Source organism: Mustela nivalis (assembly GCF_964662115.1).
Source record: "Mustela nivalis genome assembly, chromosome: 13".
In the NCBI taxonomy this organism is placed as follows: Eukaryota; Metazoa; Chordata; class Mammalia; order Carnivora; family Mustelidae; genus Mustela; species Mustela nivalis.
Genome location: NC_139032.1, coordinates 23,865,497 through 23,878,890, shown reverse-complemented (window position 1 = coordinate 23,878,890; position 13,394 = coordinate 23,865,497). Strand labels below are relative to the sequence as shown.

Here is a 13,394-nt window from a genome sequence, read left to right as displayed (position 1 = left end):
TGATGGACTGATCTACCCTTGCCAGTTCTCCTCCTGACCCCTCCTCCCTGTCATTATGAGGCACCCAATTTTTTTTTTATGGTTTTACTACATCTTTTGTTTTTTTAATGGCTTTTACTACAGAAACATGTCCAAGAGCACATATAACAATATAACTTCGTACATATCTGCCGCCCATCTTGCACTGTTATCATTGGGCAGGTGTGATACACTGTGATTAAAGTGTAAAAGCCCCTTTAAAACACCTTGCCATCCATCTCTGAGATATAAGCTATGGGTCTGCGTCGAAGCCCTCACATTTCTTTGATATTTATCACCTGTGCTACACACTTATTCACAACAAGTGTATGCAGCATTGGTGTCAAAAAGGACCTGGGCTTTAGAGGCTTTAGCAATCAGTTCTTCTCTGCCTTAGAGTCAATGCTGAGGAGCCATCTGAGTGAATTCCTCAACCCCACAGAAGAAGTAATCTCACAGAACAAATTTAGGGCAGAATTTCACTGTCCCTTAATCACTCAGTAACCATAATTGCAAAAAGCATAGAACACTATATATGTTGTTAAAGGCTTGACATTGTGTGTTTTCAAATACTTAGAAGAAAAGTTTGTCATGTTACTGTCCAAATAAACTACTGTGTATCATCTTAAATGAAGTAGATCAAACACTCCCCTCTTTCCCAAAATGCCATTAAAAGTAAAAGATTAGATGAAAACTGCTCAATATCATTAGCCATCAGGAAAATGCAAATCAAAATCAGTATTTACCAAAACTTCACAGCTACAATGATGGCTAAAATAAAAAAGAATACAAATGTTGGTGGAAATGTGGAGAAATTAGAACCCCCATGCAATGTTGGTGGAAATGAAAAACGGTGCAGCTAATTTGGAAACAGTGTGGCAGTTGATCAAAAAGTTCAACATAGAGTTAACATAAGACCCAGCACTTGCACTTCTTGGTATATACTCAGGAGAAATGAAAACATAGGTCCACACAAAAACTTGTAAACAAATGTTTATAGCTATCTTATTAAAAGGTCAAAAGATGGAAACAATTCAAACATCTGTCAATTGGAAATTGGGTAAGTAAAATGTAGTGTATCCCTATGATATACTATTTTTTTGGAATAAAAAAGACCAATCTATGCCACAACAGGGATGAACCTTGAAAACATGTTAAATTAAAGAAGCCAGTCACTAATAACCACATATGTCTCCATTCACATGAAATATCCAGAATAGGGAAATGTAAAAGCAGAAAGGAGTTCATCTTAGAGCTGGAGGGAGGAGGGCAGAGGAGAATAATAGAAAAAGGTTGCAAATTTGTTTCTCTTAAATCATGACAACATTTTAAAATTGATTTTGGTGATGCTTATACTGAAAATCAAGGAATTATACATGTTAAATGGATGAATTTTATGGTATGTGAGCTGTATTTCAATAAAGCTTTTAAAACAAAGGATTTAAAAATAAATGCTTAATGATGACAAGAAGAGGAGCATAAAGGCCAAAAGTTGTCAACACATTTTTTGGAAGATGGAAATCTGGTGGAGGACTGGTAACTGACTAGCAGAGCAAAGTACTGGCAAATCAATTCACACCGCAAAATCCAAGAGAGGAGCAACCTGGTGGCACTAGAGAAAAAGGGAATTAGGTGTTCCATGTTAGTAAGCAATGTTGATGTTGAATTTTTGTTCTTTGTTTTTTGTTTTATATTGCATATAGTTTCTAAAAAAATTTTTTTGAGTGGGGGCGCTCTTTTCCAATTTTGTAAAACCTTGTTGAAATGTTAGCATGTTTCAAACGTGCAGAGAAGATCCCACATTTCTTGCATTGGACAGAACTTGAGACAACTGTTCTAAAGTTGGCATTGCACACATCTGGGGCTGGGTTATGGTGGAGGCAGTAGCTTCTGGAATCAAAGCCAGAAATCTCAAAGGTTGGGTTAAATTAATTTTTAAAATGTATTTGAAAATAAAGTTGTGGAAAAGTTGCATAGATGGAAAAGCCATGGATGGTAAAGCCATATACACTTTATCCAGATGTACCTATTAAGATTTTGACCTGTTTACAATCTCTCTCTCCTTTTCTCCTTCCCCTTCTCTATATATAGGAAGACAGATATATGCATATGAAAATGATGCATATATTCTTGAATATTTGAGAGTACAATTCATGCATCACACACATTCTCCCTGAATATTTCATAGTGTATTTCTTATGAAAAAGAATATTCTCTGACAGCACATTTATCTCCTTTGGTAAATTTCACGTTGATGTAAAACTTAACTATTCTCCCACTCAAATCCCATTTTTATCAATTTATCAAGTAATGTCCTGTGTGTGTGTGTGTGTGTGTAAACCTCCTTACAGGATTTAGGCTAGAATCATATACATCCAGTTGCTGTGTATCTTTAGTTTCCTTTAATTGGGATCAGTTTCTCAGCCTCTTTTAGAACAAGGGCAGGTTTGAAAAATCAATTTGATGTGCCATATTTATAAGTTCTTCTTACCTGGAAATTTTTTTGGGTGGAGCTTATCTTGCTCAGACTTTGAAGGATATTTGTATAGTTGTGAGTCCTAGGGGCCTATTTAAAAACAATTCCAGACATTCAAAGATGTGTAGAGGGATTTTTCTTAACAGACATACGTCCTGCAGTCAAGGGAGGGTATGTGAAGTGGGTCAGGCTAGAAGTGTACTTTCCTTTGGGAGGGACAATGGTGAAGCTGTGGATTCAGTTCAAGAGCAGAAAATAAGGCTGTCGTTACTGGCAAACCCTCCTCATATGGAAGGGAAAGGATTGGGTGTCTAGGGCCAACACTGAATCATTCAAGTCAAGTAAGAAAATGTCAATCAGGTAATTAGAGTCCCTAAGAGATACTAAATCTTTCTTTTCAAATAGATGAATTCAAAACAACTTCCAAATGATGCTTTTGCTGAATCTTACAAATTTTAAGTAGTTTATTTTATATTTTATTTCATTTCATTTCATTTCATTTTTTATTTTATGAGTCTCTATGCTCAGTGTAGAGCCCAAGACAGGGCTTGAACTCATGATCCTGAGATCAAGACCTGAGCTGAGACCAAGAGCCAGATGCATACTGATTGAGCCACCTAAGTGCCCCTTCAGTTGTACTTTAATTTTCATTTGGTTTAAAATATTTCTTTCCTTTGGAGTCTCCTTTCATGGCCTGAGTATTAGTTGTGTGTCATTTAATCTAATCTAAACATATTGGGATTTCCAGTTATCTTTCTGTAGTTGATTTCTAGTTTAAGTCCACTAGGGTCTGAAAACGCACTTTGTGTGATTTCTATTTTATATTTGTTAAGGTGTGTTTTATGGCCCTCAATATAGTCCATCTTAGCGAACGTTCCATGTGAGCTTGAGAAGTATGTGTATTCTGTGGTTGGATGAGGTATTCTATAAATGTCAATTAGAGCAAGTTGATTGATGATGTTTGTTTGGGGCAACTGTATCTTTACTGGTTTTCTGCCTTCTGAATCTGCCCATTTCTGAGAAGGGTTGTTGAAATCTCCAACAATAACAGTGGATTCATCCGTTTTTTCTTGCAATTATACCAGTTTTTTTTGCCTCACATATTTTGACACTATGTTCTTACATGTGTACCTGTTAAGGATTGTTCTGTCTTCTTGGAGAATTGATGTCTTTTTTGTTATGCAATGCTCTTCTTTACTGCTGATAATTTTCCATGTTCTGAAGTTTGCTTTGTCCAAAATAATAGAATTATTCCTATTTTCTTTTCATTAGTGTTAGCATGATACATTTTTCTCTGTCTCTTTCTTTTTAATCTATCTGTATCATTATATTTAAAGCGAGTATTTTATAGACAACATATAATTAGGTCTTGGTTTTTTTTTTTAATGTGCTCTGACAGTCTCCTCTTTTAATTGGTGAATTCAGACTACTTCCATTTAGTGATTTCATTTATTTAATTTTTAAGATTTTATTTATTTATTTGACCAAGAGAGGGAGCACAAGTAGGCAGAGCAGCAGACAGATGGAGAGGGAGAAGCAAGCTCTCCACTGAGCCAGGAGCCCCATATAGGACTCAGTCCCAGGACCTTTGAATCAGGACATGTGCAGAAGGCAGCCGCTTAACCTACTGAAACACCCAGGTGCCCCAAGTGATTTTTATATATAGTAGGATTAACATCTCTACCTTCTCCGTACTATTTGCTATTCATTATACCTATTCTTCACCTCTTTTTCTATCTTTTCTGGTTTTAAAAAAGTATTACATATAATTCTATTTTCTCACTTTTGTTAGTCAACGACTTATTCTCTGTTTAAAAATATTTTAGTGGTTGCCCTAGAGTTTGTAATATATATTTACATCTACTCTAAGTCCACTTTCATATAAGAACTACTCTAAGTCCACTTCATAGATAGTGCAGGAGTGTCCAATTCCTCCTGTCCCTTGTACCACTGATGGCATTCATTTCACTTATCCATATACTATAATCACCCAACACACTGTCATTATTAGCTCAACTGAGAATAAGATGAATGAAAGTTTTATTTGATCCTCATTCATTCCTTCTCTTCCTTTCCTTTATGTAGATCTGAGTTATTTTCTTTCTCGACAAAAAACTTCTTTTAACATTTATGGAAGGCAGATATGTTGCTGATGAATTCCTTGTTTTTATTTGTCTAAGTTTTTATTTCTCTTTTACTTTTGCAAGATAATATCACTAGATATAGAATTTTGGATTGGTGTTTTTTTTCTTTCAACACTAAACATTTCACTCCAATCTCTTTCTTTCATGGTTTATGATAATAGATCCTAATTCTTATGTTTTCTCTCTCTAGAAGTAGGGTTTTTATTTACCTCTGGATTATTTAAAATTTTATATTTTCTTTTCATAAAGTTTGAATATGATATGTTCAGGTATAGACCTTTTTAATATTTCCCTGCTTGGTGTACTCTAAACTTCTACAATGTATCGCTAACCTGTCATTATCTTGGAAAATCCTTGGTCATTATTACTTCAAACATTTTTTCTGTTCTTTCTTCTTCTGGTCTTCCAATTACATATCTATTATACAGTTTGAAACACAGTTCTTGGATATTCTAGATTTTATCATTAAGAAAATTATTTTCCTCTCTGTATTTCAGTTTAGAAAATTTCTACTGACGTTTATGCAGACTCACATATTCTCTCCTTAACTTTATGCAACCTACAGAGGAGTTAATCAAAGGCATTCTTCATTTGTCATACTGCTTTTGTTTTCTAACATTTCCTTTTGATTCTTTCATAGAATTTCCCTTTCTCATCTTACATGCATCATCTGCTTTCATATATTGTCTACCTTTTCAAGTAGAGCCCTTAACATAATAGTCATGGTTATTTTAGCTTCTTTGTATGAGTATTCTGAAATGTATCATATCTGAATGTACATCTGATGCTTAGTTTGTCTTATCAGTTTGCTTTTCCCTGCCTTTTAGCATGCCTTGTAATTTTTCTTTGAAAGCCAAACATAATGTATTGGGTAATGGGAACTGAAATAAAGAGACTTTTAATATGAAGTCTTATGCTAATCTGGTTAGGTGTTAGGGTGTCTTTAATATTTACTGTAGCTACACATATAAGAGGCTACAGTTTCCTCTATTGTCCTTGTTTTTGTCTCCTCTAGTGTCTTTAATTTCCCTAAATCTCTCTAAATAAAACCTATACCTTGCAGCTCTTTTTTAGCTATGATCCTGTTCCTACACAGAGCTGTCAATACGGTAGTAAGGTGTCAGGGGAGGTGAGATGGTTAATCATTCGTCTTTTAATGGTCTTATGTTCCTGGATTGTGATGTTCACTAATATTTCAAAGATTTCTGTTTTGTTTTCTACCACTCTATAGATAAGAGAGGAAAGCTAGAGGGGGCTGCTGTAGTTGGGTAATTTACCTTCTCCCATGGGGCATAAAGCTCTGATAGGCTTTTCCCTGCTGAGCAGGCTTCTGTTATGGAAAACACACTGGGAATAATTCACAATGTTTTCAAAATGGGTTACCTTTCTCCTTTCTCTCAGACACTACACTCCTCTGCCAGAAGCAAGAGCTTTTTTTTTTTTTTCTTTGTAGTTTACTATGAGAACAAGGTGGGGTTCCTGGTAATATAACCCATAAATAAATGGGAGGCCCCATTGGTTGTGACTCTGGGAGTTTCTCACTCTCAAACTAGCCCATATGAATCCTCCAGCAATTTGTCAAAGTGTCTGTTTAAGTTTTGTACCAGGAGAGCACTGTTGAGCCTCCAGTGCCTTCTGCTTCAAGTAAGTGAATCTTAGGTATGATTTTCTGCACTGACACTCTCAGAAGATTTGAGGTAGTGGTTTGACACTATGATTCCAAGAAATGTCATTGATTTTTAGTCTGTTCAGCATTTTACATCTTTCATGGACTGAAGCAATGACTCCCAAGCTTCTAAAATGTTATATCTGGAGCCAGAAGTTGCCCTTCAGAGAATGGGTCTTTATTTTCCTGTTCCTCTTCCCACATTTCTAAATGAGTTTGGTAGGGTCAGAGAAACACCTAAAATGGGAAGTCTAAGGAAAGAATAGACATTAACTCCTCCAGGAAAGGAGATCTGACAGGGCGAAGGATTAAGAAAGTACTAATATTTCCACTTGAAACACATAGTCTATTTGTGTATGGTGGTGGCTCTTGGATAAAATCCCAAACACAATGATTCTGCAGTTCTGGATTGGGTTATTTCAAGAGAATGACGTCTGTGTAAGAAAACAAATTTTCCCAAGTCTTGATCATGAGTCACATTCCCATGTCAAGCATCACTCAATCAAGCCTGCCTTCACATTGGGCTGATCAGAAGAACAGTGGTGAGCCTCTGAGAAGAGACTGGGGTCTGAGTTATAGCCTAGGATACAGGGTCTACCTAAGGGAACACAGATGTGACTGTCGGGATTCAGTTTGTATGTCATCATTGAGCAAAGAACTTCTGGTGAGAACATCGAGTGTGGACCTCCCAGACAAAATCCTCCTTTGTTTTTCAAAATAAAACCTTAAAAATTGAGAAAAGCAAGGAAGACAAAGTTCTATAAATTACAATATAGTCCTGATGTTCTTGGATCAAGAATGTCTCCATTTCTGAGAGAAGAGTGAAAGATGAGTCCCCACCCTTCATTCTTTCCTTTTCATTCTAGCATCAGGGGAGAGCCAAGAGGAGGAAATGTAGGACTCTGAAAGGTAAGGTTCTCCCTATTCCACCTGAGCTCTCCAAGGCTGACCCTTCCTGTCCATTCTGTGAGGGCTCAGGTCCATGATCTCTGAGGATGCCAATTGCTAGATACATTCCCTATCAGAAAACAGAGCCCTCAGAGGAGAGGCTCGTGGAAACACAGAATGCAAAACCCTTCTCAGATTCCCTGCTCTGACCATGATGGAGCATGAAGCAGTGATGGATCTGCTGTGCAACAGGAGGCCATATGAGACACTAAGAGTCAGAATTTCTGAAGTTCTGAGACTTTCTGAAAGACCTGTGACATCATGGATACTCAACTTCCTCTTTAAGGTAGCATTGACCTATGTTTCACATAAGGTGGTTTCCAGTATCACATGGGATAGATAATACATACAAAAGCCCATTGCGAATGATAAAATAATTTAAGTCTTATTATTATCATTTATCATGTGACCTTGTATCCTAATTCTTGGAGCTCTCCAAGTCCAATCTACCAAGGATATCTTTAAAGGACTCTCTATTCAGCCTCTTATAAGATCTCTTGCTTCTTCTTCATCATTCTCCTGGTTTCTCGGAGTAGAGAACTTGTCAGAAGTAGGGGAGGCAAGAAAGGTGCTTTCTATTCTGTAAAGGTGAGTAAACATTACCTTCTTTCCTGTACCACTCTTTTAAGCAGAGACTATATATTTCTAGGGCCTCGGGGAAGCCTGGAATTGACATGAGAAGGAACATTCTCAGAGTTAGAGTTTGAAAATCTTGGGATGCTGGTGGGTGGGGGGCTACCTTTGTCAGACCAACCAGGGTCATATATGTTTGTTCTGGTCCTGGTTGCAGTTTTTTACCTCCTGTCTCCCACAGCCCCTAGGCTGGCATCATGATACCATCCACTTTCATCAACTATTACACACCCTTCTGTGGGGTGTGTAACAGCACAACTGCTGAGGTGAATTGGCTGCTGCTCCCAGAGGCCCTGGAAGATGCTACTCCTTCTCTGATCCCCTTGGTTTTATAGCTCCTGTGACTCACTCATCTTTCACTTCATCTCCTGACTTCTCTACAGTTGCTCCAGGAGACCTAATACCAGCCTCTTTGCCTGAGCCTTCCCCTCAATCCCCTCCATCTTCTCACCTAACCTAATGACCCCTTTAGCTGACTTTTTCTTACTCTCAGCCCTGGGAACTCCCTGTCACTAGAGCCAAAAGCCCAGGATTCTTTATTCCCAGAGAACCATTGCATACCTCTACCCCTTCCTTTGACTTCTTTACTACCATATGATGCTCAGACAACCAGAGGCCACTTTACCTCTGAATACCATCTCTGCTCTTGACCTCACCATTTCACAGGGTATCAACCTCTTACCAAATCTGTTTCAGACGGGGAATCCCACTGATGCATTTGCTTGTCATCATGTACCAGCAACTCTGTCTGTTTCACCACTGCCAGACTACCCTTTAACTGTGATTCAATCTAAATCGATTTCCATCTCATTGAAACCTGTTCCTGATAAATCATCTCCAGATAACCCTGGTGGGTTGTCTACTTATGTCCCCACAATCAGAGGTAATGACTGCTCAAACCCATCAGGTTCAGAATTCTCCTATTGCCAGGCCCATGCCAAGAACATGTTCCTTTCCTTCCCACATTATCACACTCTGATGTTCAGCAAGAGCAAGTTTACCTCCACCAACCAGAAACCTATTTCTGGAGAGACTGCTACTATGAACAAGGAGGCCAGTGGAATTTCTTTCCCTGGCCTTAACTTTCAGACTCTCTTGGAGAGATAAATTAAGAAGAGAATGGATTTCCAGATTTTAGAGAAGAAAGTAAAAGAGGAGGGGCCATTTTCCAAACAAATGTGGTCAGAATACCAATGCACATCTTTAGGGAATTTGTTGCATCTGTTTGATGGACAGGTCACCACAGCCTCCAAAAGTGGCTGGAACAATGAAGGCAAACCAGAGCAGCTCTCTATTTATCAAAAGCTCCTCTATGTCAAGGCTTTGGCAGAAAACTTGCATCAGAAATATAGCCAGCTCTTCTGGGGTCTTCCTTCTTTGCACAGTGAGTCCTTAGTAGCCACTCTCCTGTTTTCTAGTAGTATTTCCCCACTAGAGTATCACTTTGTCTTATTCAATGGAACTCATAATACTTCTGCCACCAAAATGAAAGCACCTCCACCACTTCCTCATTCCCAACCATTTCCTCTCCCCATTGTACATCCCCATTCCTTGCCTCAAACCCTGTCCCCATCCCAGCCCCTAACTTTCACTAATGTGAACACCCACGCCCATTTTCAATCTTGCCTCCTGATCATACCACCTTCTTCATCCCAGATTAGGGACTGTGGAGTGTCTTTCCATAGATCCAAGAATGAATCAGACTCTCCTATCTTGACTAAAAATCAACACCTGGGAAGGCACATGTTGCAGAAGCAACAGGAAAGTTTGTGGGCTTTAGTCCTCATGTTCCAGAAACCTAAAGAAACCATTTGTCCTCAAGCTCCCAACCTTGCATTGGTTAGCCGGTCATCCCATGCCTATGTACCAGTCTCCATCCTTCCTGGCCATTTTCATATCATCTGTGAACCCCAGGAGACACTGGAGTTACATAGCCCAAGGAAGGTAATCCCACACTGGTGCCTCCATGACTGTAGAAATCTAGACTCCCTAGCAGTGATGGAGCCTCAGCATACATTATCAGAACTCTCTCAGCAAAAAGGCAGACATGTTCACTTACAATTCTCTGAGTTCCAGGGCCATAGTAACAGGGATCTAGCAAAGACTGAATTGAGTCTCCCCGGAAGTTTCCATGAGAGGGTCCAAACAACGTTCCAGCTAAGAAAAGATATGAGGAAGAATCTTGGGTATATCCTAGAGAAGAGTCCAGAAGACAGCCCACAGAGGATCTCAGAATGCCACCTAGCGAGGGCTGCCTTAGAGACAACAAGGAACTGTGTGTTTCATTCAAGGAATCACTTGGGGAATGAATTATTGAATGTCTCAAGGAAGGACAGAGACCAGAAACAAATGAGAAATAATCTTAGTTTACATATGAACAAGAAGTTTTGGCAGATCACTGTGGGTAGGATTCCTTTAGGTGTGTGTTATTCGTGGCTAGCTGATGACAATACATTGCCTTTCTTTGGGAGTTCCCAGACTGCTACGAAAAACACAGATTCTAAAAAGACAATGGTGGGTAGGGTTTACTGCCAGAGCATCACTCTAGAGCATTCTTTTCTTGATCGCAGTACACGACAGGTGCTAGTGGCCCATATTATTAGATTTCGCATGAGTGAGAAAACCCCTCAGGGTTCTTGAATCCATAAGATTCTATATGTTGACAAAAGTCAAAACATGGCCTCTCCCCCAACTTGACTCTCACTCCTCAGCCATGCATATTTCTTCGGTGGGTTCCAAAACTGAGTTTTTAAAACCCCTTGAGGGAAGCTCTAAACCTTTTCTGGGAAACAGGGTGAGAACAACAAAGTCGGTCACCACTGCGGATCATCCTCTCCCCGCTATGTCATCTGTGGGCAATGAAGGACAGGGGGGCCTGAAGGCATCACACTCTGACACTGACCATAAGACTACAGAGTGTATCCAAATAGCTGAGTGCAAAAGCCAGAGTTTTTAGCCCCTTACACACAGCATCAGAGCTCAAGTGAGCCAGTGAGACTGGACAAGACAACACATGTGGCCCAGAGGTGCCCACAAGGCAAGATGGGGCTAGATATGAGCCAAGGCATGAGAATGTGAGTTCCAGTAACAGAGTAGAAATGCAACAGGGCAAAGTGATGGTGGAGGAGAACTTACAACATTTTGCTATGTCCAACCTTTCCAAGGATATATTCGATACCGAGAAGCTCTGTATCCTTCAAACCCAGTCTTGGGACACCTTGACAACCAATGAGCTAGGAAGCTCCAAAATGACAAATGTCAACATGATTAAAGTAGATACTGCCCTGACCACGAACACCTCTCACCAAAAATACTGGTTCCCCAAGATTCTAAACTATAAGACCTGAAAAGACAGATCCTGAGTGAGTTAAAGTTTAAACTGGAGAGTGAGGAGCATAACCAGGATCAAGGATGTCCCACTGACATGCCCCTTCCTTCAGAGAGCTTGACTTCTAAGGCTTCACTGACTCAGTCCCAGAGTGTGTGCAGCGGGGACATAGAAGCATCCCAGGTGCTGCATGTCCAACTGTAGGACAGCAGAATTAGCATGGAGCAGATGCAGGAACCCTTGGACTTGAAGCTGACCATCTGTAAGGGCCAGCCTATGAATTTCTCACAAAGAAGAAGTGCAATGAAAGCGAGACCTCAGGATCCCAAAGCAAGAAAATGCAGAAGTGAGGACTCAGGAGTAGGGACATCTGTAGGCAGAGAGGAGAATCCTCATGCTGAGGACAGAAAATTAGAGCACGTTTCCCCAACTCTGTCACAGAATGAACAGTTTCCTCTTGAAAGTTACTTCAGAAAAAAGATGAGGCAATTTTCTCAGTGGATAAATTCCAAGGAAAAAATCACAGGGCATCAAGAAAGTCCCCAGCAAAAAGCCAAGTTCATGTCCACCTTACTGCAGCACCAAGACCCAGTTGAAAGTGTGGCTACTTTTGGGAGTGATCGGCCTCCTGAAGCTCACAAGCTCACTACCATTGGGAAGGTCCTAGAAGAGAAGCTGGAACATATGTACATATCTGAGGCCTCAGAGTTAAGCCAGCAGCAGGAGGAACTATAGGCCCAGGTAGGGCATGACAAGAGCCCTCCCTCCAAATATTGGGCTCTTTCTGATCCACAACAAGAGAAACGGGCAAGTATCAAGTCCTGCAGCCAAGAATCTGTCTGTGCTGACCAGAACTGTCCTACAAAAATTAGAACAGAAAGAGGCTCAGACAGCCCCAGAAACCTGAGGCTTTTGAGAATCAGCTATTAAGCCAGAGTCAATGCCCTTCTTCTCTGACTTCTCTGAGTCTGTGCCTCATCCAAGACCCACCTGTGTGCATCAAGTATGCCAGGTCCTTCGGGCCACCAGGGGTGACCCTGATGAAAGTACTGTGTTTAGCAATTTGACTCTTCTACTCAGACAGAAAATGCTTCTCCAGCACTTCCAGGGAGAACAATTTCTCTGAAGAAATCATTCAGTCCTTGTTGAGAAAGCTTTACAATTTTCATGACAATATATCCTCTGATGAGAAACACCTTCAGCACAACCAAGAATATTAATCCTCCTCAATAAATGTTTTTTTCTAATAGAGAGTGGTGTTCTCTGTGTACTGCACTGGGACTGGGGCTGGGGCTTGTGCTTAAGGAAAGGAAGCAGTGCATTCAACTCTTAGTAGTTAACGCTTTTGGCTTCTACAAGTACACCAGTCCCTAGTACAAAGCCAGACAGTGACCTTCTCACTTTTATCCTGGGGTCCTTTATTTGAACCTGCTCCAATATCCTGTATTTAAAACATTTACTTTTTTTCATAAGAAGTGTAATGTGCTTACTCTGAAAACCTTCAGGCCTTTACAAATAGTGAGAAAAACCCTTAAAGTCTAGAACTTGATTAAAACTATCTTTCATCTGCTCCCAAACTATTTGTCAGGTAGGATACTATGTCAGCTAGGCCTCACCTCCTGGAGGCTACTCGGGACCAGTGATACCATTTCAACATATGAATACACAGGATAGTCTTTGAGCATGAAGATCGTACCTCCAGTGTACCTCCAGGGACGTCGTCCTCCTAAATGGTGCCTTCCTTCCCAGACATGCAACATTTTACCCCAAGATTACAGTAATTGAGGGGTACCTTAATTATCTATTGCTGTGTAATGGTTATTCCAAAATTTAGTGGGTTAAAAAATACATACTTATTACCTCATGGCTTCTGTGGGTCAGAAATTTGGGTGAGGCCTACCTGGATTCTCTGATTCAAGGCTGCATTTGAGGTGACAGCTGAGGCTACTACATTCTCATCTGGAGGCTTGACTGGGGAAGGACAAACTCCCGCACTCAGTGACATAGTTGCTGGCAGGATGCAGTTCCTCAAAGTCTGTTGGAATGAAATCCTCAGTACCCTTGCTGACTCTTGGATGGGGCTGACTGGCTCCTTATAAAATGGGCTTCTCCAGCATGGTAACTTGCTTCATCAAAGCAAGGAGAGAGTTTGCAAACAACATAGAAGTTACAATCTTTTGG

At 40.1% G+C, this 13,394-nt stretch overlaps 1 long non-coding RNA gene and 2 pseudogenes across 3 annotated transcripts in view; 1 reads left to right on the top strand and 2 right to left on the bottom strand.

The window, feature by feature from the left end:
- The window catches only part of LOC309846291 (spermatogenesis-associated protein 31D1-like), a 911,407-nt pseudogene that overhangs the window by 330,367 nt on the left and 567,646 nt on the right, over positions 1–13,394 (bottom strand). The gene's annotated exons all lie outside the window — the stretch shown is intronic.
- The window catches only part of LOC309846396, an 89,489-nt gene that overhangs the window by 53,402 nt on the left and 22,693 nt on the right, over positions 1–13,394 (bottom strand). Inside the window, exon 5 of the long non-coding RNA XR_014301912.1 lies at positions 13,114–13,339. This is a non-coding gene — a long non-coding RNA (uncharacterized lncRNA). The remainder of the gene's footprint in view (positions 1–13,113; positions 13,340–13,394) is intronic.
- LOC309847198 (spermatogenesis-associated protein 31D1-like) lies at positions 8,483–11,630 on the top strand (annotated as a pseudogene). The gene has a single exon. The product of its transcript is annotated as a spermatogenesis-associated protein 31D1-like (transcript).